We start from the raw sequence: 25448 nt of genomic DNA, 5'->3' as shown, positions 1-25448 counted from the left end.
GATTTTCAGTGTAATTTCTATTTAATATCTACCAGTCTCTTTGAGAAAGACTGAAGAAAGATTACCAGGGTATATTCTTAATACTTTCTTTAGAAGGACTCACCTCCCTGTAATCCAGGCTGCTCTGAATCTATAAATGAGCTTAAGTCCCAGTGTTCACTAAGGAAATACTGCCACCTTCGTGTTTTACTATAGAACTGTTATTCAATCAAATCAAGAAACAATTTGTTTAGCTTTTTATCTGTATTGCTTTTAGTAACATTATGACCAATTTTCCAGTACTGAGGGTCATGGGTAAGATATTCTCTTAGCATCTCTGTCTTTTGCATTTTTTTTTTGTGGTAACAATGTTCACACTAAAACTGGTGGGGAGAAAAGTCTTTGGCCCTGCCATCATGGGATCCAAATATGCACATTGTATTTAGATTTCCAAAGCAGTTCTCACTGTAAGCTCTGTATTACAGGGGCATCCACCAGAGAGCATGCTGAGATGCAAGGGGTCTTCTCATAATTTTTTAATCAATATATGTGTGCTATACTGAATGTGAGTGAGTAGTCTTAAATGACAAATGTACTCTATTGTTACCATTTCTGAAGTCTTTGAATCTCAACTTCATGATTAAAATAGCCTTCCTAGCCTACTGTGAAACATTTTTCTGATCTCTTTCCACTAAGTAAATAGTGAGGTTCCTTTCTGTCTCTCCATACTGCAATCAACATGAAGTGTGACTCTTTGCTTAATGTGGCCAACCAATAATTTCAACCTAATCCAACAATTTGTTCCACATTTCCACCATTATCCCATCCTCTCACATGTCCCTTCCATTCCCATGTATCTTCTCTGGATCTTTATGTAAATTAAAAGCTCACAGGTATTCAGAGTGTAGCACAGCTCCTCACAGATCACATTGTGTAGCTCACTTTTAGGAGCTCAAAGACCCTAAGTATAAATATTAGTCAGTACTAATATATATTAGTTACTTTTCTTGTTGTTATGCAAACAGTACCCAACAGAAGCAGCTAAAGGAAGGTAAGATGCATTGTGCTCAGGACTTGATGGGGTTCTTCATCATGGCAGGGACAATGCCATGAGAACAGCTCTAACCTTGTGGTAGACGTGTGTAGCAAATGTTCACACTGTATCTCCATAAAGGAAGCATGATGATCATGTCATTTTCTCCTTTTGTAAATGCTTTTTTTTTTCATTTTTTGAGATTGTAAAATATTTACATCGTTTTCTAACCTGAGACTACAACCCCAAGAGATGGTGCCAAGCTCTCTGGAAACAACCTCTGGAAGACACATGACTATTCAACTGTCTGTGCCTACTTTGTGGGCTCTCACTTCTTCCACCCTTCTTCACCCTGTTACCTCCACACTTTCAAGCCCCTAATATTAGATAGGAGAGGATAAGGGATAAGGGGAAAGGGGGACAATGTTATCATTAGACTACATCCAGCTGATGAGAGGCATCAAGTTTCTTGGGGAAAGTTTGATCTTCACCCATCAACATATTTATATTATTATTCTTTCTCCTTTCTTCCTCATCCTCTTCCTTCTTCTTCTTGGTGAATGAATACTTAATAATCTATGACAAACAAGAAACAACAACAGCCAAGAGCGAACAAGTAATAACAAACAACACGCCCCGCCTCTTAGGACCCTAGCACTTATATATCCTCTGAAGAGTGCCCAGAATCCCAAATGTCTCACAATTGCAGAACAAACCCTCACCTGGCAAAATCACACCACTACAAGAACACAAGGAAAGCCATACTCGGCTACTGCAAACAATGCGGAGCAGCCCCATATCCCATGCCTGGGATTAAAAATTAAACATTATTCTTACAATAGTTACGTGTTTTTTAAAGAAACAAAAACCCAAAATTGTCACAACAATTCAACTATTGGCAAAATCTATTCTCTTCTTCATTTCTGCCTAAATTTTTCTTCTTCAGAATTAGACTCCACATTCATCTCTTACGCATGGTACATGAAAAAGGTGATTCTTCACTCACTGAATTTCCCGGCCTCCCATCTTAAAATTTCAACCTGATAGATATAGATTTTTTTGTATAATTTACTTCTATATCAGTGTTTTACATCTATACTTAGACTATAGGTAACCATAGGTAAAATGCAGAATATTGGTAATAGTCTACAAAATTTCTATGGGTTCTTTGAATTCTACCACTGCTACACTAAACCTGGACCTTTAGTGCACTGTGAGCATTTCCTTCAAGGCAACAGGTTCATTGTTTGTTCCTCTTTCCTACGGGGCTAAAATCTCCAACAATTCCTTCCTAAATTAGAGAAGATGGGACATTGTTTTGAGAACACAGCACATCCTGTTCTATCTTCTATCCATACATTAGTAGAAATAAATTGTTGATTAGGTAGTCGTCCCTTTAGGAAGCATAGGAAAGAGGAGGTTCTTCACAGCATTTAAAGCAGGCACTTTAGAAAGGTAAACATATAATGAAGATCTTTAAACGAGAGGACATTTTTGAGATGAATAACAAAACAATTCTACAGGGAAGGAGCAAGGTGAAAGGCAGGAAAGAAAGTAATTATAAGAAACTCTATGGCCAAAGAAGCTATTACAATTAGTCTTAAAATTTATCTGAGTGCCCTGCATTAAAGTTAAAGAAGAAAAGAAATAATTCTCCCACTATAATTAGAAAAGATGTAGAAGTTTGCCAAGACACTTTAACCAGTCCAGGCCTCCTCAACAATTTCTATTGTGTGCACTTACTAGAATTTTGATTGAAACGAAAAACACAAACAATGATTATCAGAAGCTTATACATCCTGGAAATTAATGTATTAGCTAGAGCCCTGTAAGGTTATGAAGTATCATTCTGTGGAGGTGATTTCTGAAAGATCTGGCTGTGCTCTGTGCTATATTTTTGTGATCCAGTTCATGAATAAAACAAGGCAGACATTGTACATCTTCATCAGCCTTGTAGTCTCAGAAATTAGACAGAACATCAGGCATATCTGCACCTTTAGAGTTGTGGAGCCCATGTATACATAACAGTTTCTGGAAGATAAACTCTTTGTGAAGCAGACTAGTCAAGAAGCCTGGGTCCTGAAATGTTCTTAGAGAACTAGGCCCTAATCTGTGCTCTAGTCCAAACCATTTTTGAAGTGCTCGTGAGTTATATGACTTCATCTATGACAATAAATACCATTTATTTAGATAGTTTTGATTACAAATATTTTATTTTACTAAGAAAAAGAATGCTGTTATTTAAGTTTCAGGAGAGGTGAATTCTGGTCTAACCTTCACCACAAAGACCCAAAAGAATTTCACAAATGTAGACTAAAGACAGGCATTTGTTGAGAAAAGCAGAAATAAATATATGACATTCATTCTCACATTGAATCTTTCACAACGGAGGATGAATTGAGTATTATATTTATCCATTTATGTAAAAGGCGAATTCATAGTTCAAACAGGCACATCTGTGCAACTATATGTTCTTTCATGAGACGAAATATGAATTCAGCCTCAGCTTTTTCTGAATAAAAGGCTCATGTCCTTTAAACTTCATAATGCTATCATGTAGATATCAAGGTAGAATTTGGATAGTGGGACTGACTTTTCAGAAGACAGAATAGTTTATGGTGCTTGAATAGTTAGGAAAGTACATGTAGTCAGATGATAGAAACAATTTTCCAATGTCTCCATCCTTTAGAGAGTTTGTATTCTAAGAGAGAAATAGTCAATTAAAAAATGAGCAAGCCATATGCTCTCAGTAATAGGTGTTTTCAAAAGCAACAACTGTTATGAAGAGCTGGATTGTGTTAGAGAATGTGCTATATACTATTTATAGAACACTTGTGAGGACATCATTAATTAATTCAGCTAAGCATTGTGAAATGCCTTAACAGGTAAGCACTAGATTCTAAGAGCTGTAACCACACACACACACACACACACACACACACACACACACACACACACAAGCTTACATGCACAGGTGTACACATGAATGCACGCACACTTAGTTTTGTTCATAATTTAAGACAAATATGCCTACTTAGCATGAGCTTGCATCTTTCTTGATCACTGGAGTCTCAGTCATTCCTCTAATAGAAAGAAGATGGGGAAGAATGGTCCTAGATGGAATTTTTATAAGGTAGTCTTTGAAGTGACATTCCACATTTTACTCATATTCCATCGGCAATAATATTCATGTACAGTAAAAGTGCCATTAAGAAGGAAGAACTCACTAATGAGGTGGGCAATAGTGCCTGAAAGAAGAAGTATATTCCATGGCAGTTCTGCCCTATAAGGAAGCATTGCTTAGCCCATACGATGACCCAGGTGTTATACACAACATAGACAACACTATAAAGACTTAGCATTTAGACTAAGTAGACTTCCCTACAAAGAACTTTCATCCTGAGAGAGAAAGGGACAGAAAATGGGCAATAAAGAAACAAACAAGCAACATGCTCTCTGCTAATAGGCCTTATCAAAAGCAATGAGTGTTCTGAAGAGTTAGATTGTGGTAGAGAAGGTGATCGTATTTAGGGAATGCTTCATTTAGAAGGTGTCAAAATTACTTGTCCAGTTGCTGTGATAAAATACCCCACAAATACAACTTAATGGTGAAAGTCATTTTTGTTTGGTTTGGGTTTGGTTTTGTTTCACAGCTCAAGGATAAAGTCCATCATGGTGGAGAAATCCTGGTGGCAGTTGTGAGGCAGTCTGCAAAGCAGAGAATGTCACATGCCAACATTCAGCTAGCTTTTCCTTTGTATACAATACTGGACCAAAGCCTGGGGAATAGGGCTGCCCACAGTGAGGATGGGACCACATATCAATTAACCAAACCAACACAATCCCTGACAGGCATACCTATAGGATAAATGCATTTATGCCCCTGAAGGCCTGCCTCCTAATTTATTTCAGACCCTGTCAAGTAGGTAATTAACACTAATCATGACAAATGGAACATGAGAGTCAGCTATGAAAAGATCGGTAAAAACATTATTCTGCCCAAGGGAACTCCTAGTCCAAAGGCACAAGAGTGAGGATGAGACTGATACCAGAAGAAACAAGGAACTGACCAAAGTTCAGTTTGTCCTTTACCCAGATATGATAGAAGAGGGTCTAAGATGAAGGTATGGGGTGACTCATGAAGCATCTAGTTCATCTTCATGAAGTTCAATTTAATGATAGTGTAAACCCCCAGTATTTTTTTGAATGATTAGGCAATTCCTACTCCCACTTTTTTCTGGCATCTTCCAATACAGCCCCAACTACCATCAAAACCCCCTTTTCTCAAATGCCGGCAGATGCTTTCTCTTGATTCAGTCACACCAACATTTATTTCTCTCACTGTGGATACAGGACCCCTTACCTGGAGGATGATAAGGTCCAGGAGGGTAGAGACATCTAATTTGTTACTTCCTTGGTAACAAGTGAAAGTCCAAGAAAGAAGTTAGCTCCTGCCTACGCACATAGTAAATGAATGTTGATAAATAGTTGAAAGATAAAAACAGTGAAAGGAGTAGAGTGGTGGCATGGCCTTGTATTGACTCTCCTGCATGCCTTCGCTTCTGTGCCATCAGATCCACACATCATATGGGATTCATGGGGACGAGTGTGGAGTCTGCACCACTGTGAGAAGCAAGAGATTAGAGAGTCAATCAAAGAGATACAAAAAGGCCCTTGCTGAGCACTGGGAAGTATAATGGGACAACTGTCACATCATCAGGGATGAGGTGGGAGAGTCAATTTGGAATGGAAGAGGGAACTGGCAAGAGAAACTTTTGTTCTGAGTCAACTGATAAAAAGCAGAAGCTAGTGGAATGCCCAGTAGGCAAATAATTAAAGGTTAAGTTGTGTGATGCAGACAGAAAGGTCTGCAGGAGTGCAGGGAAATCTAATAAATAGATTGGAGAACAGAAGTAAGAATAGACACTGGGGTAGCAAGAAAGAAAGTAGGCTTGTAGGTAAAATCTACTAAAAATAGTGGGATGATACAAAGAAGGAACAAGAAAAGTATAAATTATAGTACTTGAATATATTTAGATGAAAATACTAGAAATGAGCCATTGAGCAAAAAAGCACTGGGTGCTGCCAGCTTCCATTTATTTGAGCTTTACTGTTGAACTTCTCTGAATCCTTACATGCAGACAAGGGACAGAATTCTACTGCCTGGTCTCCTTATGAATGGGGCTGCTTAGTTCGGCTAGGTCGAGACTACGATGTGTAACTGAGTATCTGATTGTCAACATTGGACTCCTTGGGCTCTTATTTTCCTCATCCTGCAACAGTCACGACCAGTGCTGCAATAGATGCCTACTCCATCACCCTGGAACAAAAACTAAGTCTTGGCTGTTTTAAGCCACTGTAGTGCTAGGATTGCTTATAACTGTGGTACCATCTTACCTGACTGACAACTGACATCACTGGAGAGGAAGGACAGATGTGAGGTGTGTTTCACACCTGCAGAAGAAGAAAGCGGAAAGTTTAAAGATCTTTGGAAATGAAGAAAACACGGAGTTAGCAAATGATAATGATCAGCTTACAGCACTCACTCACACAGGCCTCTCAGTGGAGTCCGCCTGGAAGCTTCACTGCAGGGGTGCTGACCCCACAAAATCTGCACTTCACATGGTGCAAAGCAAGGCAAGCTCCTTCCTTGGAGAAGGCTGGTGGGCCCTCAGATGGACCAGCTGCCTTTCTCTTCCGTCCCCCTCCATAGAGTCTACCCAAACTACTTTGATTTCCCTGGGGATCAGAATTGGGTGGAGAATGGCCCTTGCAGCTCTCCAGTGACATAATGCCTGAGACACAGTAATAAAAAGAAACAAACGATCCCAGCCCAGAGCAAAAGTAGGACAACAGTTTACCAACACCAACATGAGAGAGCAAATGCTTGATTGGGCTCTGACAAGAAGGGTGTATTTAGGAAGATAAAACCTGGCTGACGAGAATGAAGCAGAAATTGATTTTCCATATGGGGGCCTACCAATGTGGAGATTAGCACAAAGAAAAACAGGACAAAAAAGGAGACAAGTCCATTTTTTGTTCCAACAATCTGCCCATGTTCATGGCTGTCTCTCTGTGTGGAATTATGAGAAGGAAAAAAATGAGAAAGACAAAGAAAAAAGGGTCTCTTTTTTGAGCTCTCTTCAGACTTATAGAAACCTAACTTTAAATTTCTTGTGTTTTGGGCCAGGTGTGCTTACACGCATCTCTAATCCTAGGACTAGAGGGGAAGAGGCAGCAAAATCTGTGAGTTCAAGACTACCAAAGTTCATGTAGGGAGTTCAAGACCAACCAGGGCTCCATCAGGAGACTTTATCTTTTGGAAAAAAAAAAAGCTTTTCATGTGTGTTACTTAAATTTTTATTTGAGATAATCATTTCAGTAATTAAGTAAAATTTTAAGTTTCTTTGTAAACTTTTAAAGTATTTTTAATGCTTTAGGGAATTTTATATAGTATGTTTTTACCATATTGCTGAAGGTGCCATATACATTAGTCACAGAGAATGAAAAATTCAAATTGGTTCTGCCCAGGAAGATTTCTTCCTGCTCGCTAGATTTCATAGTATTGGAAGATTCTATACAGACTCTGTGGGTAGAGCGGAAGTCAGTAGTCTTACCCAGCTGGAAACCCTGGGAACTACCATAATGATCAGCATGTCAAAGTTCACCCATGGGTACAATAGTAGCACAAATGTTACATGGTGCCAACTGCTTGCTGATAGATTTACATCTTGCCAAGAACCCATGGATAAGGAACTCAGAACAAAGCTACTATTACTTGGCTAAATGGACATCATATCAAAACTGCACTCTAAATTCATATCTCATGGTGAAGTTTAAATAAAAAAAATGTACTTACCAATGCTTTTACCTAAAACTAATAATTGTGGGGATTTTTTTTCATTTTTCTCCATTATTGAAAGAAGAGGCCCAAAGCCGTAGAAATAAATTCTCTTAGGAATCTCCTGTCAGAAGAAGAGAAATCTTAACACTTCACTACCGGGGTATATACTCAAGCTTTGATTGAGCTGCATGTCCATCACAGGAACACAGTGCTCACTCTGAGTCAGACTTTAAATCTGCCACTTCTGCCTTACTGTATTCACTAACCAATTCGGAGCTCATGTTGGATATATTTAATAGAGACAGATGCTTGAATAGTCAAATGGATGAAGCGAAGGTCACACAGGTGGTTGCTCGGTTAGATCCATCCAACAAAGTATTCTGGTGTCCTGATAGCACAGACTTTGCATCAGCCCTCAACAAAGGCTCCTGTGTTTTTAATAGCAATTTAACTAAGCGCTTAGGTATAGATTGACTTTCCTTATATTTTGGTGTTTCCATTTGTTCTGTGTTGTTGGGAATAAATTCTTCACCATTCTTGCATCTCAGAATTTTTCATCTATAGGGAGGGAGTTTGGAAACTTTTTTCTAAGATTATTAGAATATATATATATATATATATATACATATGTATGTGTGTATATATATATATACATACATACCATTGGCATTAACCTAGTTTCTTGGAATTTCTTCTCTTCTTCTCTTAAAATTCATATCACAAATTCTCAACATGCTTTTTTGTGCTGCAGTCTTTTCCCTTTTATCTTGTGGTACATGTAATTGAAGGCAGAATTTCATACGTGCACGACAAGCACATGTGCTGCTGCTCACCGTTCACCAACCTGACACGTCAACCTACCTGAGAACTTAAAATGTAGCATTACCTCTATCAGTTTACATGGCCAATGGGCATGTCTACAGGGAGTTTTCTTGATTAATTATTGTGATAGGAGGATCTGGCCCACTTTACACAATGCCACCTCTAGGCAGGCAGTTGGTCCTGGGATATATAAAAACGCAAGCTAAGCATGCTTCCAGGCACAGGCCAGGAAGGAACCAACCCCCCCTCACCCATGGCCTATGCTTTAGTCCCTGTCTCCAAGATTCTACCTTGAGCTCCTAGTGTGGATTTTCTTGAAGATGAACTGCAACCCCTTCCTCCCCAAGTTGAACAGAAATGAAACAAGAATAGCATCTCTGAGGATAAGTTTATTATTCCGACTACGATTTGCATTAGTGTTAGTTTTTTTCATTCCTCACACGGTATGATAAAGTCCTAGCTCATCACGGAGTGCCTCAGACATCTCCAGGACAACCACTTAAATAGGTCTTGAATCTTAGGACTTGAGAGAAATGAAAACATGCCAACCAATTGATTGGAATTGTAACAATGATGACTATGATTTTGAGGGTTTCTTTTTATATTTCAAGTGATTATGGCAGTGTTGTATAGACTGTTCAAAACAAGAAAAACCACAACCTTCTGAAGTCTTAGAAAATTATTGTTGTTATTGGAGAAAGGAGCCTTTAAGATAAATAACTTTTGTATCACAGGTATGATTTATTTACTATTAAAGTGGACCACACAAGTATCCCACTCTCTCGTTGAGCAAAGTAGGGTTAAGAGATCTCCTAGATACCCCAGACCATGTATTCTCTTGTATGGTTGATGAGCTGGGGACAGAAACTTTTAGAAAACAGACCCAGACCCAGAAACCAGACTCCTCACCATCTCCCTGAATTGGTTCTCAAATCACGATAATGTCTTAAGCCTGACTACATGGGACTTTGAAGACCTTACACTTTTACCGGCCTGTATTACTATTCATAAATGTGAAGCAGAGAAAAGTTAAATAATCTGCCCAAGGTTGCACACATCCATAGTAATCTCAACATAATAGCCCACTCTTGTTGAGATTCACATCTAGGATTTCTACAGAATAATGAGGAGGTCATGACATTTTTTAATTAAAGGCCTGATAAAAGAATCAATTTGATCTTGAATTTCTATCTCATGTCCAGGAGTGAAAGGTAAAAAAAAAAAAAAAAGTATAAGCCGAAAGAATCCTTATCTTTACTGTGCCTGCCTTTCCGTGAAAGAAGGAAATCATCCCTTAGGCTGAAACTGTTTTAAATAGACCATGGTCATTTGCTTTGTAAAAAGCATCTTTAAAGCTTTAAAGGAAGAAAAATGGCATGGCTGACCTAACTCGCTGAACTTTAACTTTCATCCGATCTGTAACTTCAAGAGGAGCACGGCCTCCCCCAACTAGTGTCATATATCCTGTAAAACCACAGTGGTTCCAGGTAGGACTGACAATGCCCTGTCATTTCAATGGAGCAGGTAATTTTTATCTTTAACTGTCAAAGTTTTCATTGCTTCATTTTTCCAGTCTAAAGTGCATATATTATCAGAATGACCCAATTTCAAAGCCAGGAATTGCTTTTCTTGAAACTTTTTTTTTTTTTTACTTTTTATAAAGTCAAAAACCAAGAACATATCTGGATCACTTTTGTTGAGATTACATACCATGTCTGAGCATAATTTTAATTGCATCTATTAGATAGAGGCGCCCTCCCTAGAACTAAAAAGAGCCGGACCTACATCCTCACTAAGTTCTTAGTTGATTTCCTATCATCTCCAAACTTAAGCTTCAATGCATGTAAAATAAGAGAGAGAGCAGTACCCATAGGACTGCTACCAAACTGCACATAAAATATGTAGGGCAGTCTTTGGTGCTCAGTATATTTCTGATATTATATTTGTAAATTTGGAATTGTTTTATGATGCATTTATCTATCCCCAAAGCTTGTACTCACAACCCAATTCTCCCTGAGCATTAATCCATTCACTCAGCACTTATATTTACCTATAATCTAAGTGGCAGACATTACCACAGGCAGTAGAGTTACAGAAGTGAATGAAACTGATTAAAAAGTTATAGAACTAAGTTTACTTTATATTAGAAAATACAATACATAAGTAGATGTTTGTTGTTCAAAAGAAATAAGTGATTAAGTAAAATTTAATGTGGAGGTGGCATATCTGGGCTTAACAGAAGATTTTTAAAGAAGTGGGTCATAAATAGACAATTTTAGGTAGGATAACACAAGAAAAATGTTCTAAGAAGACAAAATTCTTTTTTTTTTTTTTGGTTCTTTTTTTCGGAGCTGGGGACCGAACCCAGGGCCTTGCGCTTCGTAGGTAAGCGCTCTACCACTGAACTAAATCCCCAGCCCCAAGAAGACAAAATTCTTAATAATGCCATACAGGACCACGGGAGAGACACAGACCACTTGCTATGCTTCCCTTCCTTATAGAAGTAACCAAACAGAATCCAGCGCTCTTGCTAAAGCAAAAGCATTGAGGGGGAAAGTGGCTTTTGAATTAATATCAGATAATACCTGCCCAATCCTCTGCTGAATAAACAATTGTGTGTGTGTGTGCAAGTGTTTAAGAGAAAGGTAGTTTTCTTTCAGTGTTATGTTTCCATTCCATTTGTCTTCCGGACTCTTTCCTCTTCCAGCCCTAGATCGGTTGATCTCAATTTGTAGTCCAGGGACCAAGATACTATTTGACTTTTTCATTCTCACACAAATGCACAGTGGAGTTCTCCAAAGGCTACTTGATATGTATTATTTATCAGATTCAATGCAAAGGACGGTATTAGAAGTCAGTTTTCTTCTTTTAAGGCAAATATTAAAGGGATTGTCAAGAATGTATATATTGCCATTCTTTTTACCAAAGTTATTTTTAGAAATGGTATCCATTTTCATTAAAACATAGTATATATGTCAAGACATACTGAAATATTACTGTGTCCAAGTGAATTTAAATATTTAAAAATTCCAATGCCTGTTTCAGTTTTACATTTGGTAAATATTGAAACATGGAATATACTTAGCTAAAAGCTCCTTGTGGCCTTCAGTATTTGTAGGATCCTAAAGGGATCCTGTAAACAAACAGTTGGAGAAGCGCTGGCTGATCCTTACTCAGTGTTTCTGCCATCAGGAGCACTGCCTAAATGGTTATAATAAAGTCCTCCGTTTGGTGATTCTTCCTCGATTCATTAAATACAGCTCTGCCAGGTTTCCATTGTTGCATAACAAATCATCCAACAATTAAGTAGTTTAAAAGACAGAAGGTTGAGAAGTTGGTCAAGCTTGAATACCAAGAAGTGAAATAAAAACACCCTGGAGTTTTTGACACTAGTTTGCCCTTGCTAGTAAGAAGAATCTCAGAATCTCAGTGGCTCATCTCTCTCTCTCTCTCTCTCTCTCTCTCTCTCTGTCCTCCCTCCTCCTCCTTTTTCTTCCTCTTCATCCTCTCCTGGTTCTCTCAAGGGCAAGGGTAAGGCAAGAAGGAAATCCTCTATTTCCCACATTCCTGACCTGAGAAACTCTGAAGTAAAAAACTAGCTTTCTACCATGAGGAGCAAAATCTGCCTAATCTTTTCTCTTTACCATAATTTGCAGAATAAGTAGTTGGACAATTCAGGGAAGTAGTAATACATCCAAACCATAAGGTCCCTTTGTCATTTGCATTTCTTAGGACATGGCTTTCTGTGTTTCTATGTTTCCTCTGGTTTGAACAGAATAGGCTTCTTGAAGCTGATAGCACGCCTATATAATTGACTATCGAAATAATTGGTTTACCTCAGATTTGTTTTAAGCATCAACAAACTCCCATGACTCTGAGAGCTACTGGAACACTATGTGCTTGAAGCCCTGAGCACATCATATGTGAAATGTCTGGCAAGTACCTCTGGATATGGCTGTCACAGTCATACATACAATCCACTGTTTCTCTTGAAGTTACTTAAAAAACTTGAAGATAATAATTAAGAGTTCCAGATGGAGGATAATATATACAGGCCATGCATGCACAGGTCCCATGTATCTATCAATTTTACTGTAGTAAAAAGTTTCCAGAATCAGCTCCACATTAAAGGTGATGGAACTATAGAAGAAAAACAATACCAAGAGGCAGGGGTAATCGATACCACACTTACTTACATCTGGAAATTGTTCCTTTTTCCCTTGTAATAAATGATGGATGGGTGGGTGGATAGATGGATGGATGGATGGATAGATAGATGGATAGATAGGCAGACAGAAAGACAGGAAGAAAGAAAGAAAGCAAAATAGACTTTTCCTCTTCCAGATTTTTTGTTTGTTGTTTTCTGTGATGAAATCCTTTGTCTAAAACAACTTGTGGAGGAAAGGGTTAATTTCATCTCACATTTCTAAGTGACCAACCACCATTAAAAAATTCAGGGCAAGGACTCAAGGAAAGAAGCTGAAGGCAGGAGTCATAGAGGTTTGTTCAGTGACTGTTCAGCTGCCTTATATAGCATAGACCCAGCTGCCTAGGGATGGTGGTGACCGCAGAGAATGGACTGGACCCTCCTACATCAATTAGCAATCAAGAAAATATTCCGCAGATATACCCACAGTCCAATCTGATGGAAGCCAATTTTTGAGTTATGGTTCCTTTCCAGACTTAGCTGACAGTCAACATTAGCCATCACAGTTAGATATGTTCACATTATCTTGTAGACTACATCTCCCTAAGGATTATACTTTCCTCATATAAAACCTGTCATTCCCTTGTTGCATATACTATGCTACTAATAATTATCACTGAGTGCATACTTTTCTGTAAGTAAATAAAGGAATCATTCAATGGAACTTTGATTTTAATTTTGAGCAGTTTTGTGAAAATAAAAAGTATGTGGTATGGCCTCCATATTTTCTTCAAATGCTGTAAGATTAAGATAGGCTGTCTTTATCATTCCAGAGCCTGTTCTCTCCATTAGCCGAACTCACTAATTTTCCTCATTTTGATGTTCTGGGTTATCGTGGACTACCCTCCCTATAAGCATCAGTTCCTTCTACTTTCTTCAAATATCTTATTTAGGTCATTGTCATGTGTGAACTATCACACATGAGAGGACAGGACAGCCGAAGCATGTCTGGAGAACGTGTTTCACTGGCATTTATGTTTGGGGTGGGTTTGGAGGGGATCTGTTTTTCTATGGCGAGGTTGGAGGACTGTGCCCTTTTAATGCGTTGTGCATGTGGTCATGCATTGTGTGAACAAATAATGCTACACAGTAGTTGTATTCAGTTTCCAGAAAAAGAAAGAAAACCGTGAGCAGGAGCCTTTGTAGATCTAAGTGTTTTCTCCATTGGTCTCTCCACAATGCATATGCTTTTACTCCCAGATCTGTTTCCGGGGTCTTTTATAATGACAGAAATTGAATCTTTGTTTCCAAGGAGCAGAATACAAAATGCATCCGTGTGCCACTTAAGAGGAACTATTTTGCCTGCCTTGTTTATGCACTCAAGATAATAGTGTTTTAAAGAAGTCTAGACCCAGCCTCTGCCTGTTTATGCAGTATAAACACAAGCGTCCCTTTTGACGTCCTAAGAGCAGGATGTGTGCTAATTTCACCAAGTAAAAGCCACTGCCCTTGCCCATATAAATCCTTGTCTAAAGCAACCTCGCTGCCTCACAACAGTGTGGAAGTGCACATAAAAGATAATACGGCGATGCTCATCAAATATTAATGTGCATCGACACATAGTCATCTATTACAGCAACACAGTCCCCACACCGAACTGCTGTCGGGTTGCACCCGCCTTCACCTATGCCTTTGAATTGACTCCTCAGCTTGCCTCCTCCTCCCAAGCAAAGCAAAGCTTTGTTCCTCCCCTTCTTAACCAAGTCCAGCAGCAGACACACCAGTGTCCTTGTGGTGGCCTATTTAGTGCCAATAAAATATCTATTGGGCTAATGTGCAATCAAGAGAGGACTGGCATTTATTGTCTTGGGTTCATGATACTGTGAGCTGAGCAACAGTGAGAGCCAGTCAAGGGCTCGGAGTAACACAAGTTCACAAGCCATATTTGTATTTATTTCTTTACCAATTGTTTACCAGCATTTTAGCAATAAAGCCATTATGTTTCCCCATGCTTTATGTAAGAATGTATGACTAGCCAAGTGGCAGTTCAACTGCAGTTTAAAAATAAATGTGTTGGTTAAATAGTTCAGCTGGGAGTGTACTTTTCTCCTTGTGCTCAGATATAAAAGCAGCTGTTCAGAGACTGAGCCATGCAGGCAGACACTGTACCTCCCTGTGGCTTGTCTCTACCATTCAAGCCAGGACCCATCCCACGTCCGGCCCCATTTCAGACTATCGGCCACACCTAAAGGAAGGAAGCACAAAGAATCTGTTTACACAATTCCAAATTATCCAAGTCAAAAAGACATATGCTAAAATTCAGTGTCTTGCCTCCAGATAGAATCTTTCATTGCTGTGGCACAAATCTATTCCCATCAGGAAGAAAGGAATAAGCAGGATCTGATTTTCATAACTTTGCTGATATGCTGAAGCTTTTCTTATTGTTACATGGGTGGGGGAGGTCCCTACCCTTCATAGCTCTTGCCAAATGAAAGTTTCCCTAAGTCCTTCGATTTAAGTTGGATTCTTTTCCATGTCTTTCTGCTGAGCATGTTTAAAAACAACTGTATTTTGTTTTGTTTTGTTTTGTTTTGTTTAAAAAAAAAAAAAAGCTTTTCTCCATGCTGAACTTTTGCCTAAGATAAACCCTTACCCAGCACAGACTTAACCAGGAACTTCACACTCGGTTGTAAGCGCATCCCTCATCACCTGATCAATAATTCAAATGCTCAATAAAAATACCTTAAATTGAAATTGAACATACCATTAAGAGTCCCCGAAAGGTGGGTATCATTCATTCAAAACAGCCACCGGCACTCCACCGTCACCAATGCAGTGCCCAATATAGCTTGAAATCTGGATTTGTCGCTGACGGCCAAGGCCTTTCCTCCGTATCAATTATTTAGTCCTGAGTGAGTAAACTTCTGATCGCCTCCCTTGTCTGGGTATCCATCTGTTTCTCTGGGACTAGAGTGGCACACTCATCCATTTCTGCTTTATCCAAGCCTCTGCTTTTCATTAATCTTCTCCCAGCTAGCCAGCCATCTGAGCCCTGTGGTTATAAGAAATTATCCATGCAATGAACTTAATTTAGAAAACTCTGCTGCATAAAGAGGTAGCCCAATTCTCCATCTCCTTCCACTGATGGTCACTGAAGGAGAAAGAGATGCTGTTTGGAAAATGGTATTGCAGAAATCACTGGAAAAGAGGTGAGGAAAGCTCAGACTAGACACAATATTAAGTGATTAAACAGGGAAAACTCTTGCATCCATCTTTCTCGTCCTACAAAACACAGGCATGAAACCTCAACTACATGTGCTCAAGTTACAAAGGATATTTTAAATTTTATGAATTAGATATTGTTAAATGCATTTACTCTACAAACCTAAAATAAGTGAATTCTGCTTAAAAGTGACGACAGGTAAATAAATGCACAATGTTGAGTTCTAATTATAATTTTGAACTGTGTTTTACAGTAACTGTCTTGAAATTTCATTCTGTAACTACCCATGCTCTCTGCCACAGCTCCACAGCGCATGATGCGGACGGAATATTTTTTCCCATTAAATTTGGTAAATCTCACAACTTCATTCTAAGGTTGTTTGTCTAAAGACAGAAGTCTACCATGTTCAAGAACAAATAATGGAAACAAAGCCCTGAAGGACCGTCCTGAGTGCTTCACAGACTACAGGCTCATGATATATTTAAGCTGAAGTAATGCGCTGGCTTAATACTGCGTCTGTTGACTTATTGCAGCCTGTAGTACAATGAAGAACAGGAAGTATCCATAAAATATAATCCACTTCAGTATTTATGATAAATCAATTATAGAAAACCCTATGTATGGGAAATGCATGCAGAACCATTTTATGAATAAAGGAGTACAGCAGTATTGTACTTTAGCAATACTGAATCTGCACCCCAGAGATTTGTAACTGTCACAAAGTCTATCTAACTAGATCATATTTTCACCCCAATCCTCTTCCCACACAGCATTCTTTGTTCTTTCTCAGAATTTCAAAGGAAAGACTTTACTGAGTGTTAATCTTCTTCAATGTGCCTTTATTCACTTTGGATCATGTGATTACGCTCATTCAGTAGGAGTCATTCAGTGTTCTTCCAGATCCTACAAATGGAGCATAGCCCAAACTCAGATGCTCTAATGCTAGTAGAGAAGCATCCTGGAAATACATATAAAGTACTTAGAAGAAACACCTCCCAAGTAAACATAATTACTAGCTATAAGACCTAACAGGATTATTCTAATAATGAGAAATTTATGAGTAGATGACAGATAATAGATATAGATAAATAGATAAAGATAGATGACACATATGACATATAGGTAGATGTTAGATTATAGACATGACAACAATAATACATGCATATATACATACATATTACTTTAAAAATACCAAAGTTGAAGAAGATATTTTACTGGCCAATGAAACCATATTTTAAAATACAGTCAAAACCTGATAATTTTTGACAGAAACAATGACTGCTCACTCCTAGATTCACTCAATTTTGAAAAACATAAAGACAACCCTAGTCAGAAAATTGTTCGTACCTTGTTGAGAGATCAAATCTGCTTTAGAGATAGCTGGCATGCTCAAAATGCACACAGAAACATTTCTAAAATTACTACTATGTAAGAGGTGGGAAGTACCTCTTGTTGGCATATAGTTCCAATAAGAAAGGGAAAAAGGCTATGAATAGATACTGAAAATATACAGCCTTAGATTTGGATATCTTCAAAGCAGTGGACTTTTGCATAATCAGGTTGGAAGGCTGGTCATGTGAAATCAAAGTTTTGGCCCTAGATATTAGAGGAAGAATTTCTCCTTGTACCTATCCCTGCTTTGGATATAAAAATGGAATATGGATATTACTCAAGTAAAGAGGAAGCCGTATAAATCAAAATATACATGCTGATCAAGATAAGGTATAACTTGCTCACAAGTGAATAAACGAACACACCAAAGAGAACACTTTCTGGAAACATTCCTATTGTCCAAACTTTATAACATGTGTAGAGCCATCTGACCACTTCATGTGAGTCATTAGATGACATATTTCATAGTTTTTCTTTAATGTGATAAAGAGCTTTATTTTAAGTACTTGTTGTAGGAAAATAGTAGATAGCGATAAAGAATATTATTACTGATAGCTAATTAGCATTAACTGGGTAATTTGAAAACTATGGCCCTATATGCAAGTAATAAAAAGAAAAGACTCCCATTTAAAATTGGTAAGTAAATAAACATGTCTGGTCTAAAACAAATCTCAGAAAACATTTTGTTATCATAGAGAAAGAGGATGAAAAGACAGCGACTGACATCTCAGTACAGAAACATCAACTACTGTCAGAAGGGCCACATCCTAACAGAACAGCTATGAAAGTTTCCAAATCGGAAGTTTCTTGATAACACATCTGGAAATTGATGAAACAGGAAACAGAAGATATTGCCTCCATTCCTGGTGTTCATTCTGCAGTCGTTCCAGGGCATCACAGTAAGTGGTCAGGAATCAGGCCAATAAGACAGCAAGGATAACCTCGAACTCTCAAGGATAAACTAGATTACACAAGGATAGAATGGAGCACACATATGTCTCTCATCATCTCCTACCTCAGTGAGCAACATGACCTGTCTAAAAAGCAGCTCCTATTTCAATGGGACAGGATGCCCAACTGGATACTGGCTCAGAGCTTCTGAAGAGGAAATCTACTGGGAACTCGAGATAACTGAACCAAGATATTTCCCTGTGGCCGCGGAGAGGCAACAACAGTGTAATAATAGCCAGGTGACCTGGGGCTCCTGAGGAAGCCTCCATGAATTTGCTGGCAGACATTGCTTTACTTCCACACAGTTCTTGCACTGGTCCAGATCCATGATATAGGGCCTGTACAGCAATCATAATTGGGCCTGTGTATCTACAAAAGAACAAGCTGAAAATGTCCAGGATTCTCTGCTCTTCTTCTAACACCTACATTACGATGGGAATAAAATACAACAATTTTTTCTTTCAAAGAATGAAGCTTTTCTATGAAGGAATGATTAAGCTTTTATAAGAAGGACTTAATTCCTGTTTGGATATTATGTAGCTTCTGAAGGCCCCTGACCTCCACCTCACTAAGATTCCAATTCTGTAGGCTGGTAAACCTCCTCCATTGGCTGTACTCTCTCTGTATTGAAATCCCTCTCCACAGGTTAAAAGTACACTTGTGCTGGCACAGCAGCATGTGGAGGTCTCCTATGGTCATGCATCATACTTTAACTTCATCAACTTTATCCTTGTACCTTCTTCTACTTCAGGTCTAGCTATACTCATCGTCAGCAGTGTTCTCCCATATGCCACAGTTCTTTCCATCTGGGACACAGGAGTACCCCACTCTTGGTACTTAAAGGGGTTGTCTACAATCCTCCAAGCCATATGTGTTAACAAAATCCCAACTCTTTTTGTCTAACTGCCTCTTAGATCAGGACTTCTGCTTGCTATTTTGTCATCTGGTTTCAAAACCTTTTTTTCTCAACATCAGTAACATACTCATCCCCCAAGATATAGGCACTTTAGATAGAAGGGTAGACAGACAGATAGATAGATTGATTGATAGCTAGGTAGATAGATAGATAGATAGATAGATAGATAGATAGATAGATAGACGGATGATAGATAGAGATGTATAAATGTGTGTATGTATATATATCTATGTGTGTGTAAATTTTATATATAAATATATATGTATATTTGTATAAATGCATATATGTGTATAAGTATAAAGTATATGTATATACTTCCTTGGCTTTTGTTTGCCATGTACCCAATTTATTAATTTGATCTATTAGTTAAGTTTTTTTTTAAAAAAATACTATTTTGGTCCCTTTTCCATGAAGATGCATATCACATACAGTCAAGATACATTTTGTTTCTAAAATAATTAAGGAAAATGATGTATAAATCATTTTACATGAGTAGTATTTATACTGCAGTCATTTATTTGTATCACCTTTGTGTGTCATAGATCACTGTGTAGAAGTGGTTGTCTCCAAGGTCCAGACAGGGACACAAAATACATATTCTATATGTATGTCTTCTACATAGTAAGTTAATATTTTTTAAAAAAAGAAAGTTACCAAAACATTCACAGCCCTCCAGATGAATGGCCTCAGCTGGTCTTCCAGAAGCATCACATCCCTGCGCTGCTATTCTCCAGGAGTTAGGGGGCTCCAGGGGAAGAAGAAAGACTCTTCCTCAATAAACAGGCCCTGTGGGTAAAAACTCAGACACTTTCATGTAATCAATCCTCTGCAGCACACTGGGAAATGCAGCTGGGGAAAAAAACATATGGTTTATTGCTGATCAACTGAAGAAGCATGGGTAGGAGAGATCTTCCTAAGAACTATGAAATCTGTTCCCAAATGTCAGGTGGTTTTCCCATTTTTACCTCTGGCTTTTTTCTGGATGCTCTCATTTTTCTTAATCTTTCAAATTCTATTATTTCCTTTATTAATCTGTGCTCCTCTTTAAAGGAGGACAGAGTTCTGGAAGCTTCCGTAAGTCTCGCCTTTCTTTGATACCAGGCTTCAGCCTATTTTTTTCTGTGAGCGCTGGGGTCAGGACTCCCGAGATATGGCTTGCAGACAGAGAGCAGTCATGCTATCCCAAGAATAGCATTCCTGGGAGCACATTAGAAGCTAGAGAATGCACAGAGAGACTGTGCCGCTTGAAGATTGGGGAAAATGCATCTTTCGGCTTTTAAAGATGCCCAGTGTTTAGAAAAATTGTTTCTTACAGAAAGTTTAATTGAGTGTTAGACATTTGAGGGGTCACTTTAAAATGGAACTAAAGTTACGAGATAAAACAAGACATTTATTTTGCACTTTAAGCGTTGGCACACAACTTAATGCGCTGTTGAGAGTACAGGGATGGTTGTGAGTCAAATGAAGGTTATATTATAATTGATACTTTGAATTGTTAAGGAGAAGCAAAGGTGAAGTGGGATGCATTTATTATTATTTTTGTTGAAATCTTATTAAAAACTCTTAATGGAATGCAAACCAGAGGCTATCTTCAAGGTCTCCAGCTAAATTAGATATGCAGCCATTAATAGTATCACTTACTTGTTGAAAATAACTGCCAACACAGACATGGGATAATGTATTTTCTCACGTCTTTGTGTTCTTTACTATACTTCAGAAACCTGAAGAGTATGAGCCTGTCCATCAGATATTTTTCCCAATTTTATTTTGAAAAAAAAATCTTACTATTTATATTCAGAAACAAAGGCGAGTAAATAATAGCATTTTATTTCAGTGTCTTTCAGTTGGGCTTATGTACCTAAACATGTAAAAACTATAATATTGGTAAAAATTTATATGACAGAAATTAAATTAAAAGAATGAAGAGGAAATATGATTTCAGAAATAGGATTGTCCGTGTATAACGGTTGGAAGCGTGCATCTGAGAGTTGGCATGACAAGGTTTGTCTTACAGGGTGTGTCCCCTGGGGTCCTTCATTTTGTCATCCTTCTTAGTACATGTCAGTAGGCAAGCTGAAGCAATGACAGTAAAATGACAGAGAAGAGGAGCTTGAAATTCAGGCAAAACTGTATTTTTCCTAACTTGTTTTTAGTCACAGTTTAGAAAAATCTGTTATTATTTTATTTTTAGCAGCAGAACATCTTGGTTGAGCTCCCAACAGAATAGTTTCCTAGAAGCATAATGTAAAACCTACTATTTCAGTGTGCAATTGCTCAGACACGCTTCCAAAGAGAACGGTCTCTGTAAGAACAAGGAAAAATAGTAAAATTACCACAAACCTTTCCCATAGTATAGAATACGCAGGCCTTTAAAATAATTCTCATTATGCGTAACCAGTTCTCCATATGGTATTTTGATCATCTGGAGTTCGCACCATAATCTATTATCTAATTAACCTCTCTGCCCTATTGACTCACCACCCAGCAGCCTCATAGTACCTTCTTATCTCAGTGAAGAAAAACGTACACACTTTAATATAGGTGCACCATCGAGAAAAGTCAGTGCGAGGCACAAGCACCCTGAGGCAGAAACAAACAAAGCCAACACTTTAAAATGTGGAATCTGGTGCCTGCTATGATCGTCACTGCCGAGGAAGGAAGCAATTCAGAAAACAAATTTTCAAAGCTATTTTTGTACCAACATTCATTATTTTTTCTAAATGCACACCCATTCTGGTGGTGTTAGCTTTTCCTTCCTTAAACTCAGAATTAAGCCAGAGTTAATTTCCTGCTATGCACCGTGTTTTTGTGTTAACATAAGTCGTTTAGCCAAAACCAAATGAGAATGCCTATTCATTTGTTGGGGGTGAGGGGGACACTATGGGCCACGGGGACAAACATACTCTCTACGAGAGGCCTGATAGAACGAACAGTCATTCTACTGGACAGGAGTGCACAGTTTATTAACAGCTTGCATGTTTTGTCAGTTGCAAAAGTAAACATTTTAAAAGTGACACTACATACAGTTTCTTTTTCTCTAAAGCCTGTACTTACCATACGACCATTAATAGAATGGCAGCACTCTGAGTAGTGTCTAGGAACAGTATGAGTTATGATCATCTAATGAGAAGCAGAAAATATCCGGGGAATATACACTTACTTTGGTTTCGTCCATTTTGTTTATATTATCAATTCAAGAGATACAAAACCATTTCAAAGAAGGTTTCCCTTTGCCTTCTAAGCATGATGCTAGATAGTGTGTGTTTGTATACTGCACTGCTGTGCAGTTGATAATACTGAAGTTAGAATAAGTCAATTTGATTATATAAATGTAATGAAATAATTAAAAGAGTTATTCTAGCTACTTCATTAAGCTTACGAAACTACTTACAGAAGGCATCAGGAATGACTTCAGAGCACCATCTGTGTGAACTCATGGGCAATGCACTTCTGTCAGTCCATAAAGGAGTTCACATCCTTCCTTCTGAAATGCTTAAACACACTTTTCTGCCTGTGAGTGTGCTGGCTCAGGGCTTCACACCTATATCTCTGAGAAACTGGGGGGACTTCCACAGAGAAGGGAAGAAAGGGAAGAGCAAGTCTAGCACCATTTGTAGCTCACTTTCAGCTGCCATGTCCAGCCACAGGACAAAGCTAATGAAGTCCCCCTCTAAACACTAATTGAGGGTAATAAAAGGACAGGGAGAAAGACAGTACACCAGATTAAATGTTCACAGATGACAGTGAATAAAGAAAAACATTTACAAGGCAGGACAGAGGGGAAGAAGAGTCAGGAAGGAATGATTTACGGCCTCTCAATCTGTACAGATCAAATGAAACAGTATCATAGGAAGGAGCAAGATGAAAAGCGAAAATGTTGATCCATTTTAAGATTTTGCTGAGTTAAAATTCTGACGTGGTTAGGTAAAACATTCCCCGTTGGCCATCTCAGATGATTTTTGCCCATTAGAAAAAAATTTGTGTTTGTCTAAGAATAAAAAATCTGAGTCTTAGGTTGGGGATTTAGCTCAGTGGTAGAGCGCTTGCCTAGGAAGCGCAAGGCCCTGGGTTCGGTCCCCAGCCCTGAAAAAAAGAAAAGAAAAAAAAATCTGAGTCTTAGAAAAATGGAAACTAATTTAACGAGGCTTGCATTTTTGCAGACTTCCATAGAAATTATCCTTAAAGAATCAAAGGGTACAATCCCTGCTCCCACTTGTGCCCTGCTTTGAGTAAATAAACCAGAGGCCACCTTCCTCTGAGGGACTCTTAGTTAGCAGAGAAGGTGAGACCAGAGAGGTGAGAGGCTGTGTTAGGCCTGAGAGAGGAAGGACCATGTGGCTTTTGAACTTTATAGTCTCAGTCCTTTCCATTCACTCCTGACTGAAGGCATTTAGTAAGCAGACAGATGCAGATGTCTCTGCCTGTCATTTTCTAAATTTGTTCTTCAAAACCTTGTGCACCCTTAGATAATGTTCTAAAACCTGCCTCCTGATCTGACTCCACCCATTCCTGCAGCCCCACTCCAGTCTTTTCCAGAACTGCACTGAGTCACCTATAGCTCCATGGCGAAAGCTTCAGGCTTCTGGGCTTTGGAATTAGCTTGCCCTACTAGCTAGAAGACGTGTCATCAGTTTGTGTTCCACTAAGACCTACCCAGTCCACATTACTCCTTTAGCAAGCCGTGATACTCTACTAAACAAAGTTTTATTTTGCCTCTCAAAACACTGTATTTTTCTTCTATTCCTAGCTGTACAGTAGTGTCTTACTCAACATTATTTTAAAAATGGATACCATATATTAGATCTTAAGAAATATCTGTACGAATGAAATACATATATACATATATTTGTAATTTTCATTTGTTACATTTCTACCATGTTTCCTCATTACCTAATTAAAAAATACAATGTTTAATGACATTTAAGAAAACCCAGTTTACCATGTTTTTCTCACTGTAGTTGAAGTTAGCATCTTTGGGTCTTTGATTCTCATCAGCGGCCTGATACGAGATCAGGCATCTAGTAAGTAGGTACTAAAAGCACATGACTGAAGACAGGCATGGGGAATGGATCCTAAGAGCATTTGCTCAGTGGGGAGCAGGGCTCGCTAGGACCCAGAGTGAGTAATACCGATTACAGTTCAGGTTTCGGACAGTGATGCGTAGGATTAAAATGGCATTAGTCCTTTGAGTGTGAAGATGATGAAGGTGTTGGGCAGCCGGTAGTTGAGTTGTATCATACAGAAAGATCTCAATGCAAATGACCCTTGACCAATCTAGTCTAATTATGAATTGTTAACGAAAAAAACACATACATTTTCCAGTTAAACCACATCTTAGGCTTTAATCACCCAATATTTTAAAGCTGAATGTATGCTCTAGAGTCTATAGCCAAATGGATCATGATAGAGTAGAGTGAGCATTGAAAGTCCTTATAAGCATCTAAATCCTTCTCAGCCGTAAAAAAATCTCCAAACACAGCATCTAGAACGGCATTGAACTATTTAATGTCCTTCTGTAGTAGAAATAGACCATTGACAACTCAGATAGTTTTTAGGTCCTATATGTATATATTTTAATGAATAGAAGTTAAAGAGTTAGCCCAGTGTGTCATATTAACTCTACCTAGCCTTAGCAGTACGCTGTGTGATGAGGTCCAATGTGTATGGGAGGAAGATAGCTACGCTGGAACTAACAACTCTTACCGAGTGAGAGCAGCACGGAGAGCCTGCCACCCACTGCATTCTTGACTGTGTGTGCTGCACAGCAGTCATTCTCTTGACAGTTTCCAGAAACGTAGTCAACATGCAAAGAATGCCTGTGAAATGCAGGTTTTTACTTCAAAGTGTCTTTTTCAATATTTAACAAGCCTTTATATGCAATTCATTATTTAGTAATACTTGTGTAGACTATAAGCAATCAATTGATGAACACCTCCTGGGTTCTATGTAAATATTTGAACCTACATGAAGTCCTGTCAACCAAATCAAGCCCAAGTTTATTCAGTGTTCAGTAGCTATTTGTAAATCTATGAAATGAAATGATCTTCTAATATAAGTATAAATGTAATCACCTGAAGCAAATTACTAAAATCAGACACATACTGACTGGCCTGGAGATAGCGAAACTGCTGACAGGCCAAG

The 25448-nt window shown here is 38.4% G+C and overlaps 1 protein-coding gene and 1 long non-coding RNA gene across 3 annotated transcripts in view; one reads left to right on the top strand and one right to left on the bottom strand.

The window, feature by feature from the left end:
* Tmeff2 (transmembrane protein with EGF-like and two follistatin-like domains 2) overlaps positions 1-25448 on the top strand; it is a 287500-nt gene that overhangs the window by 174061 nt on the left and 87991 nt on the right. The window lies entirely within an intron of this gene.
* The window catches only part of LOC108351929 (uncharacterized), a 115368-nt gene that overhangs the window by 44840 nt on the left and 45080 nt on the right, over positions 1-25448 (bottom strand). The window contains exon 3 of one of the 2 annotated variants that reach the window (XR_005489138.2): positions 19648-20093. The exons of the other annotated variant lie outside the window; for it this stretch is intronic. This is a non-coding gene — a long non-coding RNA (uncharacterized LOC108351929). Of the gene's footprint in view, positions 1-19647; positions 20094-25448 lie in introns of those variants that run through there. 2 annotated transcript variants of the gene reach the window in all.

Source organism: Rattus norvegicus, chromosome 9, assembly GCF_036323735.1.
Source record: "Rattus norvegicus strain BN/NHsdMcwi chromosome 9, GRCr8, whole genome shotgun sequence".
In the NCBI taxonomy this organism is placed as follows: domain Eukaryota; kingdom Metazoa; phylum Chordata; class Mammalia; order Rodentia; family Muridae; genus Rattus; species Rattus norvegicus.
The sequence above is the reverse complement of the archived record's forward strand: the minus strand, read 5'-3'. Positions and strand labels throughout refer to the sequence as shown.